General features: G+C 39.5%; 2 long non-coding RNA genes across 2 annotated transcripts; one reads left to right on the top strand and one right to left on the bottom strand.

Annotated features, from left to right (window-relative positions):
- The first annotated feature begins 8918 nt into the window (after window positions 1-8918).
- Window positions 8919-10239, top strand: LOC136180324 (uncharacterized). Its single transcript, XR_010666992.1, has 2 exons — window positions 8919-9176; window positions 9782-10239. It is a non-coding gene; the product is annotated as an uncharacterized lncRNA (long non-coding RNA).
- On the bottom strand, window positions 10174-12241 carry LOC136180325 (uncharacterized). Its single transcript, XR_010666993.1, has 2 exons — window positions 11770-12241; window positions 10174-10810 (listed from the first exon to the last, which is right to left on the bottom strand). It is a non-coding gene; the product is annotated as an uncharacterized lncRNA (long non-coding RNA).
- Window positions 12242-20305: the final 8064 nt, after the last annotated feature.

The following is a 20305-nucleotide window of genomic DNA, read 5'->3' as shown; positions in this document are numbered from 1 at the left end:
TCTCATCACAACGCTTTCTAACATGCGGATAAAGCTAGAAATGATCCTGATGCCTATGAGTGACACCACAAACAAATCAATGCTTGACAAACACTGAGTGTGTGTTGGTTCACTGGTAGACTCAGTTGTTTCTCAATCGGAACGTTGGTGGTCGGATCCCAGTTCTTGTCTTCGGGCAAAGTTCTGACCCTGAATAGCTCCCCAGCACATGTTAAAGAACGTGGGCACTTCAGAGCCTTAGAGAGAGAGTCAGAAGCGAGCCGGTGCATGGAGCGGCAGTACATGAAAACAGAGACTTTTTTCAAACTTTATCAATTGTGAACATACTTTAGTAGGTACATAGATTAAATATATGAACCCCAAAAAGGGCATAATATGGGCTCTTTAAGGGTATGAATGGAATAATTTGTGGACACGTATATCTTCCTCTGCCATCAGTGTACAATGTATGAATATGAGTGTGAATGGATGAATAGATATGTAATGTAAAATCACTTGTTTGGGGCCGAGCCAGACTTTTTGGAATCTAAGGTTGCCCAACTGGGGCCGTTAGCATGAACTTGTGTGCACACACATGAATGAATGAAAATAATGAATCTACCCTTCACTTATCATATCAATGTAAACGACTGAAACAAAGTACTTTGCAGATTTTAACTGTTATGCCAATCACTGTTAAGAGTGTTGGACTACTGGATCCGCCCCTGTAGTTCATAAGTGATATTGCTTGAGTCTGTAATTTAAGGATGGAGTGCTAGTTTGAAATAAAACAAATCTGTTGGTTTTGAGTTAGAATGAATGTTCCAGGCTACATTTTGTGTAGCACCATAACACACCAAAAAACTGTCAAAAGACAAATTGTATTTTGGTCAATTGAGGAGTCAAGCTCCTAAAAAAATATAAAAGTTTGTATAGCTTTTACTTTATGAAAGCAATCGGCCCCATTATTTTGAATTGGAATGGATCAAAACCAATATTCAAATCAGAACATTCATCATGTCTGGATGTGTTTGTCCAATTGATCCCATTAGACCACTGGACCAGGCACACTGTGCTTCAGTATGATGAGTGAATATTGAACACTAAAGGCAGTGTAATGAAGCATCCTGTGCAGGTGGATAAAGTTAACCCTGCAGGGCTTCAGAATGAGGAAAATAATGAGGGCGACAGGCAAAAGCTGCTGATAAAGCTGCTGTGAATTATAACACTCAAATCATTCATGTGACGCATTCAGTCAATATTAGATACATGTTGAAAATTTAATTTAGTTTTAATGTAGAAAGTCTGGGCAGTCTGAGGAGGAGCATGTTGGCTCGAAATGACACTACTTACTGTAATAATCAATCTGTTGGCATGAGGTCCTTGGCAAGCATTTTTTTTTTTTTTTTGCTTCTTTGTGAAAGTTTGGGCAGGAAAAAACTTTGAAGTCCACTTCCTTCTTTATTGTCAAAATGGTTGTCCATAATCATTTTTTTTATCAATCACTAATAATGTAAGAATTCATACAGATCCATAACTACCATTTTATAAACCCTTTCCTAATGGAACCGGTCGTGTTTAAAGAATCATTCTTCTCTTGTTAGATTCTGCCTGATGATGTTTACATACCAACATTTTTCCCTGAATTCACCAGCTGTTTGTATTAAAAGTTGTTAAGATTGGGGCACCGGAGAGCTAGCTGTTATGTCGAGCACCCCATGTATGGAGGCTGTAGTCCTCCATGCGTCCAAATCTGATCTCGGCCCTTTGCTGCATGTCATCCCCCTCTCTCTCCTCCCAACTTTTCCTGTGTCTATTCAGCTGTCCTGTCTAATAAAGGCAAAAAGACCCAAAAATACAACAAAAAAATGGAGTTGAATGAATGTAGACAATATAAAAAAGTATTATTACTATAACACTGTACTAATAAAGAGTACTTTGTTATGTGTACAGTTAGATTAATGAATGTCTATGGCTGAGTAGGAATGACTCAATGCTTGTTTGTATTTTAGATATAGGCCTATACTTTTATGATGCAAAACCATACACACATTTTGTATTTAATTCTGTTTAATTCAGATTGTGACCATGTAAAGATTTGGCCAAATCATACATAAAAAATCATGTAATTTTTGTTTTTATATCAGAATGTTTTGAATAAAATTAAAAAAACATTTATTTATTTTTTGCATACAACTGCATAAAATCACCATGAGGGTTCAACAAGTGATCTATTTAAACAATTATCTTTTTTCCATTGTGTTTGTCTGAAAAATTCAGCTATTTTTATTTACAATATATTTACTTATTGAGCTGCTGGAGCAAAGACTCAAATGGCACTTTTTGGTTAAAGCCTCATTGTATCATGAATCAAATTGAGTTAAAACAGGATTTTCTCTGTACCTGAACCTGTAGAAGACTGAAGTGAAAATCCAAGACCCAGACTAGGAAACGATCGGGACCAAAGAAAGCAGAACCAGAAATAGAAGTCTGCTGCCAAAGATTGAGGAACCTCTGATGGCAGATGGGAAATCAGCTTCTGGAGTGTCTTAAAAAGTTCTAACGGACAGAGGAAAGCAGCATCCAGGTATGTTCGTCTGGCTGTTCTGGAGGCGCTGAAACTATAACTCCAGAGTTTTTTTCACCTGCAAGAAGCTCTAAGGTTCAAGCTGGACAAAAATAAAGCAAACCAATGTGAAAACCCACGACCTGCAGCTCCAAACGGTGTCCTGATGAAAGCTAGAAATATTTAGTTTATTGATTCATAAAGGGAAATATTCATCTTTTGTCTTTATTGCAGAGATAAATGCTGCAGGCAAGGTAAGAGGATGATAGGACGGATTAACACAGGTAGACACATTTATAAGAGAGACAGAAGCACACACACACACACACACACACACACACACACACACACACACACACACACACACACACACACTATGTGGGTCTTAGGGTCAGCGCTCTGATGAAAAGTCATTATGTTGATTATCTACTGACCTGCTGCAGCTTTGACATCACTCACATCAGGGGAAATGACGAGCGGAGGACAAACTCTGTCTCTGATGAACAGATGATTACAGTGTGTCAGGTTTATGGATAAACTGTGAACTCTCAGAGAATCTTTATGGACGCCAGCAGAGATCACAATGAAAAAACATTTAAGCTTGTGCGGATGCAGAAATCTACCAAAGTATAGATCTGACGTTACTGAGCTCAGATACTACTTTGATGTTGCTTCACTGTTTATTTAGCAGTTACAAGAAACATGACAGATTTTTGATATAAAACTTCATTCGGCAATAACACATTAAACTTGCCTACAGCATTCAGTTCAAAGGAGACATGTCTGAATGTTTGGGGTTTGTTGAAGGTTGAGTGTTCATTTGCACAGAGCAGCAGATGTCTCTCTGCAGGAGCCTCCATTCATCTGCAAACAAGTTTCACACCTCAAACACATGAATAAAAGCCAGTAGACAACTTAAGAAAACAGGTGTTTTTTTGTTTTTTTACAGTACATCAGGTGAGGAATGTGAGGCATGTGAGAATAATTTGCTTACATAACATATTTGTTTACATAATAGAAACACATTTTGGCAGGACCACAGCGAGGCTCAGCGCATGTCATGAACCCTAACTACAGAATCTATGACTACATGCAACTCCCATACAGCTATCTCTTGTGGTTCTATCCCTCGTTCACACTTGCCCACTTCCTACATGGGCTCCAACCAAGCATCAACCCCCGGTGTTGAAAAAAAACAATGCAGAAGTGCAAAATCCTGCAGTTATCTGAGGGTCCACTTGAGGCTGGCTCCAAGAGCCCCAGAAGTCACACACCACATTCAAAAATACCAGTTTTTACAGCAGAATTTATACATGTTTACACACACCAAAAAGATATTGGTTCTGATTAGTTATTGTCCTCATGGGCACACACTGTACAGCGGTTATTTTTTTATTACGCATCCATGTTCATACTTGTTATCAATAGTTAGTGCTCGTAGCTGACCTGATTGACAGACAGAAAGTTAGGCTGAGACAGGATCTTGAGCGTGGCAGCTGCCACCAATAAGCCTTCAGAGCCCCCTGCAGTAACAGTCACTCAGGCTTTGTCCTTCAATATTTACAGTCTATGGCTTCACCTTAGTCAGAGAATGCCTGAGTCTCACGTTGTGTATACATTTAGATTGAGGGCAGGCATTAGCATCCAAATGTGCTCCTTTCTCGATCTTTAGTGTGCAACATGCCTTCAATGCTTTAATAAAAGTTGCAGGAGTAAGTCGTAAATTGAAAGAAACACAACAGCAGAAGTAGAGGAAGCAGGGGTTTGTATGGGATGACAATATCGAATGCAGCGCTGTGGTTTATGAAATAATCCTCCCATATGCGCCCTGATCCTCCAGGTGAGTCAGTGGAGTGTGGAGGGTCTGAGAGATGACATCCTTTGAGTTACCATTCAACCTTTCAACATAATAATAAGAGTCCAAAGTGGCAGGTATATGGCTTTAGTATGTGAGATGATCTGTCTTTTTAAACACTACGTTGATATTGGAGTAAGGACAAAAGTCGATATTCATTTAGCTGATTTTTTTTTTTCTTTGGCATTGTCACAATGATCGTTGGCTTCAGGAATCTAGGGACGCTGGCCAGAAATAGAGACGGGTTAAAGATACAAGTGAATACCTCAGCCAGTTGTTTCGGAGCAGCCCTGAAGTACTTGTCCTGGAACTCCATCAGGGTGTACAGCTTTGTTTGGGTTATCTTCTGCAGAGCGTGCTGTGCTCAGTGTGAAAGATGCTGATTGTCTGTGGCTGGGGTTGTCCTGTGAATGAGAGGTCTGTTTGTGTTGGTTTAAAAAACTGTGAGAGATGATCAGATTTTATGAGTCTTTGAGTTGGAGTCTTCCCCTAGTCACCTTATCTAGTTGTGTTTTTTCCCTTGGTGGGGCACGTTCCATCTGAACGACCAGCTTATCCTGTGGATATTGGACTTTCTGACCAACAGATCACAGAGAGTTCTGGTCAACAACACCTTCTCCAACCTCCAACACACCTCAACTGGCTCCCCTCAGGGCTGCGTGCTCTCACCTCTGCTCTTCATCCTCTACACTGATGACTGCAGAACCACACAGCCAAACTGTCACCTGGTGAAGTACGCGGACGACACAGCTCTCCTGTCTCTGCTGTCAGGCCCCTCTCAGCACCATGGACCAGTTCTTCAGGAGTTTGTGGAGTGGTGTGACAGCTCCTGCCTCGAACTGAACGCGAGCAAGACCAAAGACATGGTGGTGACCTTCTCCAATAAGCAGAGGGAACTGGCTGCATCAGCAATCACCACAATCCATGGGAATCCTGTCGAACTAGTAGAGGAGTATAAGTACCTGGGTACCATCTTCGACAGCCTGCTGAAATTCTCCTCCAACACCGAGGAGATTCTGAGGAAATGTCAGCAGCGAAAATACCTCCTGAGGAAGCTCAATTCCTTTGGAGTCAGTAAGAACATTCTTCTGACCTTCTACTACTCCTTCATTGAGAGCATTATTACTTTTTCTATAACCTGCTGGTTCCACTCCATCACCCTCCAGAACAGAAACCGCCTGCAGAGCACGGTCACAGTCTGCTCTAAGATCATTGGACTACCTGTAAGGACTTTGACATCGATCTATGAGCAACAGACAATCAGGCTAGCAGGTCGGATTATGCAGGACCCCTCACACGCTCTCTTCCCAGCGTTTGAGTGGCTCCCCTCAGGATGCCGGCTTCGCTGTCCCTGCTGCAGGACACAGAGGAGAAGAGCAACCTTCGTTCCCAGGGCTGTCCAGCCCCCCCCAACAGACACCAACACCTCTCACCCAATGCAGACTCTCAGCTGTGAACTTCCTTTATATTGACATGCACCTTAACTGCCTCTGCTTTATCTGGTCTCATGCACTACATCACTTTATTCTATCCATTTTAAATCAGTATTCATACAGTTCTGGTTAATTTATTCCTGTTGTTTCTTATCCATCATTGCACTACGGTCACTTTATTTATCTAATTCTTACCTTACAGTTATATTGTATATATTAGTTCTGTTGTTCCATTATTCACCATGCACCTTAATAACTTATCATTTAGTGTTTGCCTACTTGCACATAGCTCTATATATATATATTTATTTCTCGTTTACTGCACATAGTTCTGTTTACATCTGGTCACTACTGCACATAGCTCTGTATATATATATATTTATTTCTCGTTTACTGCACATAGTTCTGTTTACATCTGTTTACATCTGGTCACTACTGCACATAGTTATGTTTACATCTGTTTACATCTGTTAGTCCGATCACTGTCCACTTATATCTACTCTTTTTATATTTTGTATTTTTAAGTTAAGTTTAAGCTTTAAGTTGTATTTAAATTGACACTTTCTATTTAGGTTAAAATGTTTTGTTTACTTGCACTGTTGTTAATTTACTGCTCTGTGTGCCTTTGAATTGCCCCCCGGGGACAAATAAAGTTTTTTGAATTGAATTGAATTGTGTACATGCTTAAGGACTTTGTGAAACACAGATCATAGATTCACCTACACAAACATGGGGCTGCTGTTGCTTAGTGGTAGGGTAGGTCCTCTTTCAACCAGAAGGTCAGGGATCATCAGCTCCTGTAGCCACATGTCGATGTGTCCTTGGGCAAGACAATTAATCTTGCTGCTTTGATTAAGCATTTCCCATTTACTTCGGATTTCCCATATAATGAAGGCACCGTCAGGGTGGGCGTCTTGCTGTTTTCTAATGTAGGAACACAGCTTTGCTAGGACTATAGTTTAACATTACCTTGAGGAGGGACGTATGCAGCCATGATGAAAACAACAGAGAAGTCCCCAGGCAAAAAATTACACAACAGGGGTATATTCCAGATCAGGGAAATAGAAGCTGTCTCTTGTTATTGGAGCCCCAGTTTAAGGTAAATGCAGAAGCCCCCCTCACTTGCTCTTATAACAGAGAGAGTGGTTTGGTTCTGTGTGCTTTAGCGACAGGCCTGCTACCTCCACAGCCTAATCGGGAACCAGCGCACTGAGCGCCAACATATTTGGGAAAGAGTAGAGCTGTGGGAGTTAACAAACGCTATATTATCAAAGTTACACAGTTACTGAAAGAATTAAGCTTAGAAAGGTTATGGGCGACATAAACACTGTACCTGATTATTACTGCTGACGTAAAAAGTGAAACAACAGGAAAATAGGAAATAACTCAATCATTAATCTTATTGGAAGGTCTTATGTACAATAAACCAAATGGCATCACATTTCAATGTCTCATACTTCCACAAGGATTTGTCTTCCTTTGATATCCTAAACATGGCCAGTCGGTCAAGTTCAGTGACTGAATATGTTGAGGTGAAACTAAAACTTTAAACATGTTTATTTCTGCTGTGAAGCTGGACATCTCATCATCAGGAGGATGTGAGGACTGACTCATTTATGGAGCCAGTGACCATATGAGGAATTGTTGTTTTTGGGACTGCAGCATTGGCTTTATTAGTCAGTATCAGAGAGGCTTCTCTGTGTGTGTGGTGGGTCAATGACTTTAAACAATGTTTTGTGTCTTCTCTTTAATTAACTTCTCAGCAGGTGGCGCTCTGTTGAACTCATGAATAGTGGGTTATGAGGTGTGAGAGGGGACCTGCTGCCCTATAATTCAGTATGTACTGTAAATCTTCCTGCACAGCTTCAAAGCTGGAAAAGAAAACACACTCATATGAAACTATGTCTGCAGGCATTCTTTTTTCACATAATCTTGTAATTTGTAGTTTTGTTTTATGTGAATTTTAAGCTGATTTGTTTTATTTACAGTATTTAGATTTAGATTTAGACTTTTATAAGCATTTAGTGGTCCAACAAACGGTGTTGTTATTTTTTTAAAGGTTTCTAATGATTATACTAAAAAGAGAAAAATGAAAGAGAGTTTGCAGGTGAGTAGTTGCACCTGCTTAATAGTATCTTAACAGTGACCCATACAGGTACAATCACAGTTAATGTCGGTGTGTGTGGGTGGATGTGTGTGTGTGTGTGTGTGTGTGTGTGTGTGTGTGTGTGTGTGTGTGTGTGTGTGTGTGTGTTTGTGGGTGGGTGTGTGTGTGTGTGTGTGTGTGTGTGTGTGTGTGTGTGTGTGTGTGTGTGTGTGTGTGTGTTTGTGTGTGTGTGTGTGTGTGTGTGTGTGTTTGTGTGTGTGGGTGTGTGTGTGTGGGTGGGTGTTTGTGTGTGTGTGTGTGTGGGTGGGTGGTTGCCACTATCAACCACACACAGAGTGTGATGAAAGAAAAGAATCCTAGAATCCATTTAATCACCGGTTAAACTGATGGAAGCTGAGAGGAATGTAGGGCCCTGAATGATTGACAGGTAGAAAACACACAAGCAATGTTCACAGGGATTAGGACACACATTAAAGTGAAGGTTGCTTTTTGAACAGGGTGCTGTTGTCCTTATATTGAAGTGTTGACAGCCGTAGATGGATCAATACGTTCAGATGAGAGTGACAACAGTACAATCGATACACAAGAGAAAATACTGGAGCTCACTTCTCCATTAGTTTGTGTTGTGTTTGTCCCTTGAACGTTACCTTGAAAAGTGCATGCTACTGTATGTGTAAGAATACAAACATATTCAAGGTTTTTAAAAGAGCACTTAACTGGCTTTGAAGACATTTCACTTCCAGTATGGCCAATTGGATGAAACTTTGAATTACTATGACCTGGATGACTGAGAACCAACACAGACAATATAACCATACAGATTGTTTTTATCGATGTTTTTTTCTGTGCATTTTAGAGTATTGCTTAAAGTCACACTTGGGTCTGTGTTATTCTGTCTTTGAGTTCAAATTCTTTTTGAACAGGACAGGGGGTGTGGTTACTAGTCACACTTTATCCATTAACATTGTTTGGTATCATAGACTGTAAATATTACTGGACGAACCCTGACCCGTCTGTGACATAGGCAGAAAATGAGTCCAATCGACGGCCGCATCCATATTGGATTTGCAGTCTCAACCTAACTTCGGATCAACCTAGCGACAGCAGTAAGGCGGGACCGGCGGGACTTAGCTCCGCCCATTCAGCTCGACGTTAGCAGTCCACTTGACAGCATAGCTAACAGCTAGGCTGCTATCATCCCCTATTCCTGCTCGTCCTGAGAAAACTCTACAAACAGTAAGTTAACATTTAACTTTTCTACAACACAGTTAAAACGAATTATATTCAACACAAATATTTAATTAAAGTCTTAAAACTACACTTTTTTAAATATACAATTATGTTTATGAGTTATTTGTTAGAGAAGTTAGACTTTGTCAGTGTTAACAGAGAAATACATTAACAAAGTTTTATCCATAAACTGTAAATAAATATGAGACATCCAGAAGAAATCAATATTACAAAGCATACAGTTCATGTTACTGTTGTGACAAAAAGAGGAATGTCTGAGTCTTATATTTACTGATGTCAACAGCGATGAGGTGAACATGACAATTGAAAAATAATTATTTAGTATTTATTATAAGACATTTGTTTTCTATTGAACCCCGTGAAGTCATGGAGTCTGTGGACAGTGTCAGCTTCACACCAAAAACTAAGTATTAGAAAAAAATAGTGTTTAACACTGGCATCTATTATGATGAGCTGCAGCTACCTTGTTCAATATTATTCCTGCAGATGTGGCTCATAACAAAAAAACAGCCTGAGCTGTCACATGTAGTTAACTGTACATTTTGTCTTGTCTGAGGCATTAATTGAACACCTTTGTATTTCTCTTATAGACACAGTGTGGATTATTGGTGACTTGTCCGTCGAGGTGCCCAGAGAGCTGCAGAGACAGAGGAAGAAACCTGAGCCTCAACAACATCTGCATTTGTTGGTTCTTCTGGGGTGGACTTCAGTTGCTTCTCTTCAACAGCTCGCTGTGAGGGAGGTCTCCCCCGGATGGACTGAGTGATGTCACCCACAGGCTGAGAGCTGAGGCAGGTTTTAAGCCTTTTGACAAACCGTTACACCGCGCCCACCTGTCAAGCTGGTCAGCTACACGCCTTATTGTGAATAACTCTTATCCTTCATCAAAACATTCACCCCCTGTACAGTGTGTGTCCATCGAGACATGAGCTAATCACACCTATTTGTTTGTTTTGTACCAAGCTGTAAACATGTTCATCTCTGCTGTAAAAACAGACTTTTTTTAATGTTGTTTTTCAGATTAAATAAATATTTCTATATAAATGCACTCTTTTATGTCTACTTATGAGTATACATTTCAGATTAATGCTCAACTCAATAGCTTAGGGAAGGAAGTCTACTTTTACACAACTTCTTACTCTTTTGATAAATACTAATGTAGTTCATTTCTGAAAGTGGGATGGAACAGAGTCATTGCAAAAATTTGCCCTTAAACACAGCCCCATTCTTAAATCAAGATACGTGGAGAGTAAATAAGATCAATAACTTGTGAATAAAAACACAGTTAAAAATGATTTAGAAATGTAGTCTTCCCAGATCAATATCACATAATATCAACTTCTCCCATCTAAACTGGACAAAGGGTTTTAAAATGGGAAGAAAATAGTTTGATTGCAAGTTGTTTGGAGGAGATCTAGTTTTATTTGAACAGCATGAATACAGTCTTCCAAGGTGCAAACCCTCCTCCTCCTCCTGAAGCCTGTGGAGCTCCTTGATGTACTGCTGTCTTATCTGCTGGCCATCTTCTCTCAGCAAAACTTTGACTGTTGAAAAGTCATTCAGAAGAAGCTTGAGCATGTGACATGGATCCTGGAGAACATGGACTTTTAGTGAGGGGTCTTCAGGATGACAAAGAAAGAGAGAAAATATCAGTTATTCATTAAATCATTTTGTTTGTTCTCATCTATTTTTCTGTATTCATCTGTGTGTAAGATTACATTTATAAATTCAACAGTGTACTACCCAGACAACAAAGGTACAGTATTCAGGTAATCAACATCTATTCAAAGTGAAGAAGATAAACATTATTGTAATCATCATCTCTCACTCACACAATGATATTCCACATTAAATTGTCTCAGATTTTGTGAGGAAAAATTAAGCAATTTATTGTGGATAGTACTTCATCTTAACATGAAACAAATATAACCTGAATTATTTAAATCAGTAACAGGTCCCAACTCTCTGTGCTTTAGTACAGAACATACAGTAACTCATTTATTATTAACATGAGCTCAGTACATGGCTGTATTCTTCAAACTATTTCTTATACTTTATATCTATGTGCTTTAAATCTTATTTTCATTCCATGTTATTTATATTTTATATTTCTACTGCTATATTCTGTGTATGAGTTCAGTGAAAATTAATATGGTTATTAATATAGTTCTTAATGGTTACAGATGCTCTTACAAAGTGAAGTTTTTTAAAGTTGTTAACAGTTTGCTCAAATCTTAAGACAGCACATTAGGTTCAGTTCAGTTTATGTTACTGACGGATAATTACTACACAAAGTTTGTTTTTAATGTCCACATTTACGTGGAGTATAACATTCCTCATAACGTCAGATAACCACCGAGGTGAACCTTTAGCTTCTAACATCACACAAACTCATTATTTTCAACAACAACATCTTAACAACAAACATTTCTAAACCATTGACCGTAAATAATGTAAATAATGTAAATAATGAGCTACACAGTTAGCCGACTGGTTTACAAGCTAACGCTAAACAAGCTAGGTCCGTAAATATAAACACAGGAGTAAGCAGTAAATATAACACTACTATATCACTTACCGAAAAAAACTGAAGCATCAACTTGTTGGATGGTCTGTTAACCGCACAGCAAGCCATGTATGTTGTCAGATATGTGTTAAAAAACTCTCCAAACGAAGTAAGAAAGAGGAGAAATCAGACGGATCAAGCTGTTAGCCTCCTGACCTGCTGACCTGACAGACAGATGCAGCGCGCACAGCTGTCAATCAAATCTGACACAACCAAATATGGGCATAGCCGTTTTCCTTAATAGAATAAAATCCGATGAGTTATAAAAAAATTCACCCCCCCCACAGTGTGAGGAGAAGGGGCCGTCAACTTCTCAGATATATCTCGTTTTTTGAACCAGGCTGTAAACATGTTGATTCCTGTGGTAAAAACGGGCTTTTTTGGCTGTGGGCTTATGGCACTTCCGGCGCTTCTGCAGCCAGCCTCAAGCGGAACCTCGAGGAACTGCAGTTTTTTGTACTTCCGCATAGGCTTCATTTTTCGAGACCGGAGGTTGCCCCTTGTTTGGTATCCATTTTCTCATTTCCTGAGTATTTTTTTGTTGATAAAGACAATGAAATGTCGTTCAAAACTGGTTCAAATGTAAAAGTTTAACACCAACTATATGAAGACACAAATTAAACAGATCTGTTAAGACTGGATTTCATGGCAGGAATCTACTTCTGTCATAGGATTAATCATACATTTGCGATTTTGAAGATGCATCTCATATTTTATAGCGACTAAAACGACTGTGCATCACAGTCACTAATTAAAAACATGCAACGTGGCTTCTAAATCACAACTGCCTGCAATCAAATTAGCCTACTACATTTCTTTAATACCCTTCACCTGTCAGGTATTAAATAATGACATAAACACCCTCTGTGTGGGTCAGAGCTGCAAGGAATTAGCTAATATGACATTTTATTTAGATTACCTTTTTTTTTTTAAAGGCTTTATATGTGATTTTTCACACTTAAATATAATAGAAATCAAGTATATCCTCTGAAAATAACTGTGAGTCATGACTGTCTACAATGGGTGTAACACCCGAGTCCCACTGTCTGTGATGTTTTCCGAGCTTTCCCAGCTGTAGCTTCAGCTTGCTTACATCGCCCGGCCGGCCGGCTCATCCCCCAGCGTATAAAAGTTGTTTAATTGAGGGACTAGAGAAAAAAAGAATAACATACTGTACTCACTGCTTAATTGAATGTCACGTAAGCGTTTCTAGATCACGGTCATTTCAGGTAAATTTACATGCAGTGTGAAGATACGAGCATAATAAAGATCGCTAGCATTAGCATGCTAACACAACAATGCAGCACGAGTTGTTTTGGTGTCATGCTGGTGCTCAAGGGCGACACCTGCTGGATCAAAAAATATATAATTTTATTAAGCCTTTAAACTAAGCATATCCTATTAAAGAAATGGTTTCTCCACTGCAAAGCTTATTTCTTTTTCTTTTTGAGAGAAATATGATATGCAGTGAATGATGGAGACACAGATCTGATGAAGCTGAATGTCAAATATTGGAGATCCATGACGTTTCTTCATCTCAATAAAGAATAATTTCCACACATGTGGTGTCTCTGTCGGTCAGGACTTCTGCCTGAGCGCCAGTCGACACAGAGAGCAGCAGGAAGGAGTGTGTGTGTTTGTGTGTGTTGTTTTACTGAAGCATAGTTGATTAATTCAGGAAACTCACTGAATATTAAATTTATCAGTTTTCCTTTGTCACAAGCACTTTTCATGCAGACAGACTGACTAATACAAAACAGATTAACTCTCTAATGGTCTTTTTATGGTCTGAGGTCATGACTTTTTTAAATGTATTGTTCTAAATTTACACAAAGCTGATTTGAACTCATGCCATGTTGCAGAAGTCACTAACTGAGACTTTAGTTTTGAAAGAAGCTTCAAGCCAAAATGCTATGATTTTTTTTATGCTACTTGTAACATGGGGCAGCTGTGGCTCAGTTGGTGGAGACCGTCGTCTCTTAACTGGAAGGTCCAGGGTTTGAGCCCCAGCTCCTGTAGCCGCATGTCCGACGTGTCCTTGGGCAAGACACCCCAAGTTGCTCCGGCTTCCTTGTCGGTGGCGTATGTGTGTGTATGAATGGGATTAGTTACTTCACTTTACAAAGCAGCCTCTGCCATCAGCATTCAAATGGCTGTGAATATGTAAAAGGGCTTTGAGTCGCCAAAACAGCAGGAAAGCAATTTACCATTTAACATACAGCTTTTATTCAATCAGCTACAGTGGAAGTCTTGCGGCTCTTTATCTGTGAGTTTCTTTCATATTAATTGCAGACAACCTATGAACAATGCATCACTATGACGAGGAGATGACACTGTTTCTTGCTTAGTTTCTGACTGCCCCCTCTGTAATTGAAATACAAGTGTGTGAACGTCATCACAGAAAGCAGGTAAACAAATCTTCATTGAGATTAATGACTAAAACTATTTGAGAATCAGTAGCCCAATCACTTGGCTTCCAGTTACAAATCACTATATTGTGCATACTGTATATGTTTTCTGTCAATGAATAACATGTTCATATAATGTTAACCTTTTTTTTGCTTATTGTGAGTAATGATGGCACGTTGTGGTTCTTGAAGTCGCTTTCTTAATTGATAAAGGCAATATAAACTGAGTTTGTGTCAAAGTGAACTCCCAGTTCAGTAAAAAACAAAAAACAAACAGACTGTTATAAGAGCAGAAACATATGTTGATTTTGAAATTTTTATTTTTATTCTGACACTTAGAGGAAGAACTATAAAGTCAAGCTACACAGAGAGCAGACTAAACAAATGTAATCCACTCAGTGCATTGATCCTAAGACTTGAGATATACCTGCTGACATTCAGCCAATCAGAAGTGATTAAGCTCTGCAGCATCACGCCTGCTGTTTCTGCATCAGCTGCCAATCAGGCTGAAGTCCTATAGGCTTACTCTGTCTGTCTCTGTGTGTGTGCGTGCGTGCGTGTGTGTGTGTGTGTGCGTGCGTGCGTGTTTGTTACTTTCATGAATATCACAGCTTAATTAAGTAAAAGCAATGCAACTGTTACATGTTAATGATTTTGCTTTTGATTTTGGAATCCAAAATCTGTTTCTTTTCCTTATCCAGATCTGTATTGATTGTATAAAGCATGGGCATAAAACACACAACAAATGTATTCATGAATGTAAATAAACAACACAAAGTCAAAAACACACATTCAGAAAACAACTGCAAATAGAAAAATGCTGCAAACCCAGTCTTTTCAACTGAAGTGTCCTATGCCTATAGGGGCACTCTGTGGGACAGTTTATTATTGACGAGAGAGTGAGAGGATTCAGGCACTGAAAGTTTTGTTTAGATGGGAAAGATTCATCATTGAACGACACAGAATAATGTCAATAGCAACAGGGGTATTTAAAGCGACTCCGGCCTGGATTTTGGGTTCTGTTGCTTGCAGCCCCAGGATGCCTGGAGCTATAGCGCTAGCTGTGGGGCTAATGAGCTCTGTTTCCCATCCTTCTGCCCCAGCTGTCACAGTCGCAGCCTGATCCAATGTGCTTTTGCTATCCCCACTGTCAGAGTGCAGGCTGAAGTCGCTTGTCCCTGGCCATTAGAAAGAATGCAGGTTTAAGGCAGTTCTGAATTGGCTTCTCTTTTGAAGCAAGAGGTTAACAAAACTCAAACAGTCTATGGTCTTGACAAATCATTTTGATCTGATCCGTTACAGCTAACATTGTAGGAGTCTAAGTTGCCTGCAGTGTAAAAGTCCTCCTCCTGCTCTGTGTGGGGTTCTGAATTTGTTCAGCTCCCTGCTATTTGTTGTCTATCAATATGCCATGAAAGTATTTCCCTTCGAAGGTTATTTCTCGTTGTTTTCTGTTCCTTATGTTGCTGCAGTAACTTCTCTTCAGCTTTTGTTCAACAAGGAAGCAAGGAGAGAGCTAAGTGCTAATGAGAGCTTTGTAATAACACCATGGAAACAATATAATAGAAAGCATGGAAATACACACACACACACACACACACACACACACACACACACACACACACACACACACACACACACAAAGCAGAATATACTAAACACATAGCAACACTCACATCAACAAACATACAATACGTGTCTTCACCTTGAAAAGTGAATCATTGTTATGAGACACAATGAAAACAAACACTATACAGAAAGAAAAACATGCATGTTCACTATGCTGAAGTCCAGTATAATGTCTAAAAACTACCTAATTGAACGGCCACAAATAGATATGTTAGTTTTGAGCATTCTGTAAATAGCTTTGTTTGAAGAAAAAAGGATTCCAAGAGAAGTTAAGCGTATTTCTTTCTCACTCATTGAATCATTATGACACCAAGTGTGAGACTGCTAAAAAAAAAAAACAGCACAAAATGAAAATTCCTTTCAGCTACTTGAAGAAATAAGTTTGATAACCTGTTTCTTCTTGAATATGAAAAGAGTGAAAACCATAATATTTTACAAGGGCTTCACACCTGTTGCCAGAGAGAAGACTTTATAGAGCGCTCTAGATATCAGGGCTTATACATATTCAGAGCAGAGATCTAGTTGTTGGAATCATCCTGAAGTACAAAAAAAGAAGAAGATTGAATTAAGAATAGATTAGAAAAAAGCATTAATGTGTTTCAATACAGTTTTGTAGTTTTAAAAATCGTCTACAAAGATTGACCTCTAACTTTACTCTATATACAGCAATAAAGAATCTATCGGCGGCAATGCATTCTGGGAAATGTGGTTAAATAGTAATCAACACCTTGAAGCTCACACGACTTAATAAAATAGAATCTCTTTTCAGGTTACATTTTAACTTATAAATACCAATCAGGTAAATTTCACCTCCATTACCATATTTGACTGCTCCATCATCAGACAGCAGAAAGGACTGATAGTTTCTGATGTAATCTGAGGATTAGGATTTGATCTGGTTCACACAGAGATGGTTTCACACAACTACACTTTTGGCCCGTTGATGCTGCTTCGACCCAAATCTCACACAGTTTCGTAATGCTCATTTACTAAAAGAGCGACGGGTTCAGCAGGGACTTTGACCTTGTGTTCTGTATCAAACTGGGCCGTTGTGCTGAATTAATGCTTCGTCCATTATGATCAGCCAGGTTTTATAACTCACATTTTTCAGGTGAAAGTGGGGCGCTATCCTCTGTGTGTCTTTGTCATGTTTCGTCTTTGTGACAGACATGATCAGCTCCTGAACACACAAAGGAAAACTGTATAAGCAGAGGTTGTGTGGGAGTTAGTGTCACAGGGTCATGATGGGAAAACAGTGGATATATAATTTATTATCTTTTACACAATGATTATATGAAGTCTCAAACTGAAGAAGTTCCTCAACCATTACAATCTTCTCACTGCATACGGCTAAATAAAAACATGTACGCATAATTCTGCACTGTCTGCTAGCAAAGCTTGGCAAATGATGTGAGAACTTCCAGATTAATATAGCTGCAACAGATGTTATAACCGCTAAAACAAAGAAAAGAAAATATGACAAGTCATATCTCACCCTCAGCTTCAACTGCACAAAGGTTGATAACGAAGAGAGACTACAGTGTAGTGTAGGCCTATGTTCACAGTGAACCGCTGCTGCCTCACCTGTCATGCTGACAGCTCTTTAATCCCCATTGGACAGAGCCTCTCTGTGTGGCGTTTACATGTTTTTCCTCCCACAGTCCAAAAACATGCTCGTTAGGTTACCTGGTGAATCATTGCCGTAGGTGTGAATGCGGTTGTCTGTCTCTTTGATTGACTGCTGTCCAGTCCTGGGTGTACCTCGCCTCTCGCCCAATGACAGCTGGGATTGGCTCCAGACCCTTGAGACCCCGAAAACAGTCAAAGCAGAGAATGGATGGATGTGTTGCTGCAGCACATTTGCACTTGATCACCAGCATATATGACAGTACATTTAAACGTTTGTTGAGCGTGGATCTGGGCAGCTGATCTCAGAGGTCTTCTTGGGCAGTATAGGAAGTTAAAAGCTCATTTAAGTATTCCGGTGCAAGACCATGTAGGGCATTGTAAGTTGTCAGTACATTTTTTTAAATCAATTTGAAAAGAAATCTTAAAGCATGTATCTATTTACATCACATCGAGATGGCGCTGAGGACGGTCGCCCCGGTGTGTTGGTGCACGTTGTTTTGCCTGTTTTTGTGCATTAACTGTGTTTTATGTCAAGATACACGGAGCTCTTTCACCAGAGAAGAGCTTATGAATATAAGGGCTACAACTCCACCGGACTTATTCCCAACTTTTCTGACGGAATCCGTGGAATTATTGGATATTCTGGTCAAAGGTGCCCTCAACTTTGTCAGCGCTGTGAGACGACGAAGACGAGATGTGCGTCTCGGCCAGCGCGGACTACGCACAGCTCTACCTACCTGACAGGACTCAGTAATCAGTCCTGTCCATTGAAAAAGACAGGACTGATTACTGAACCCTGGGGAGTTCCATTTTCGACGTCAACTGATTCTGAGCAAGCTCTCCCGACCCGCACCTGAATTGACCTATGATTAAGGAAGTCTTTTATCCAATAAAACATTCTACCCTTAATACCTGCATCATGGAGTTTGATAAGCACACCCTCCCTCCACATTGAATCATATGCTTTTTCAATATCTAAAAACACTGCAAGCACAGCTTCTTTGTTGATTATTGATTGTTGATTGTTGATTATTGTTGTTGATTATTGTTGATTTTGAATTTCCCTCGGGATCAATAAAGTATCTATCTATCTATCTATCTATTGCTTTCCTAATGTCCTGGTCTAGAACCGCAATAGAATCTATAGTACTTCCTCCAATCCGGAAACCTTTCTGATAGTTTACAAAAAAAAACATTTTTTTTTCAAGAAAATACACCAGTCTATTTGTCACCATTCTTTCCATCACCTTACACAACACAGATGTTAAAGCTATTGGGCGATACGAGGAAGGAGAGGATGGATCTTTACCTGGTTTTAATATTGGAACCACTACTGCATGCTTCCACTTTGTTGGTAGCTCACCAGCCTCCCAACTACAGTTACAGAGAGCAAGGATCTCATCACACACCAAATCTTCTAAATGTTTAAGCATTTCATAGCTTATTCCATCTTGGCCTGGAGTGGTATTCGCTCCAGCCTGCATTGCATCTTTTAGCTCCCTCAGAGAGAAAAACACATTATACGACCTGTTTTCTTCACATTTATGGTTCAATTTCCATTCTTCTGTTTTCAGGAATTCCTCCATTCTCTTAACACCCTCCTCTCTTCCAGTGGTTTTGTATTGTGAACATCCTGAAATGCCTTAACACACATATCTGCTTTCTCTTTGCTACTAGCAGCCTCAAACTGTCCATCTTTATGGACCGGCATTGATGTTCTTACTATTTTCCCAGACTTTGTGTATTCTGGCCCATATTTGCTTGACTGGGGTATCAGGACCCAGTGTCCCACAAAAATTCCTCCAACACTTTTTTTTTGCATCCTTAACAGTCTCTCTTTTATACTCAACAGCATTCTTCTGAGTAGGATTATTACGCAAACATTTAAACGCTTCCTTCCGCTTCCTTACAGCTTTATTACAGTCCTTATTCCACCATGGGACAATGACACGGTCCTTGGGGGTTTATTTATAAGGTATTGTCCCTGAAGCAATTCTCAATATCATTTTAGATAAGGTATCATTGTGCTCATCTATTGATCCGTTACTATACACTTCCCCTATAGCTGCTGCTGTACCGTTCTTAAACTTTTCCCATTCAGCTCGGGAAAAATCAAACCTTTTAACACCATCATAACAATCCATAATCAGTGATCTACCAAACCTACTCACAACAGGAAAGTGATCACTGCCTATAGAATCTTTCAAGAAGCTTTCATGAACTGATGCAGATCCTGAGGCACATAGTCCCTCACACTTAGGAATCTGACTGCTGCTTCAGACACAAACTTGAATATGTCAGACCTTGACTTCTTTTCCCGAGTATCCTTTCCACATCTTGCGCCCCGTCTGTTTCCCCTGCATGATGCAGCCATATGCCCATACTTCTGACATTTAAAACATCTCAGTGGTGGTCTGTGAAACTTGACTTGACTTGGAATGCCAAACATCCAATGAACACCCTTGCTGGCAGCAGACCACAAAGGAGGTTGCTTGACTCATGAGTCCATTAGAAAAAATATAAAAAAGCAAGCAAAATAAAAATAAAAACACAGGGTAAAAAGACAGACAGACAGACAGACTGACTGCTGTTTGCATTGATTTCATTTTCATCACCTAAGGTTGTCACTTGATTAAAGGGGTCATTAGAAACACAGAATAGAGAGTCCATAATTGTCCAGATTAAACTGCAATGTTTCCAGTTTTATATCATTAAAATAAAAACGTAACTTGTTTCCATGTGCATCTATCTATCTATCTATCTATCTATCTATCTATCTATCTACAGCAAAATAAAACATTCAGTCCAGCAGGCGGCAGCAGTGCAGAGGTAACGAAAACAGCTGCAGTAAAAGTTGGTAAAGAATAAGAATTTCTCTTCTT

The sequence above is a fragment of the Labrus bergylta genome, chromosome 10, assembly GCF_963930695.1.
Source record: "Labrus bergylta chromosome 10, fLabBer1.1, whole genome shotgun sequence".
NCBI lineage: Eukaryota > Metazoa > Chordata > Actinopteri > Labriformes > Labridae > Labrus > Labrus bergylta.
The sequence above is the reverse complement of the archived record's forward strand: the minus strand, read 5'-3'. Positions and strand labels throughout refer to the sequence as shown.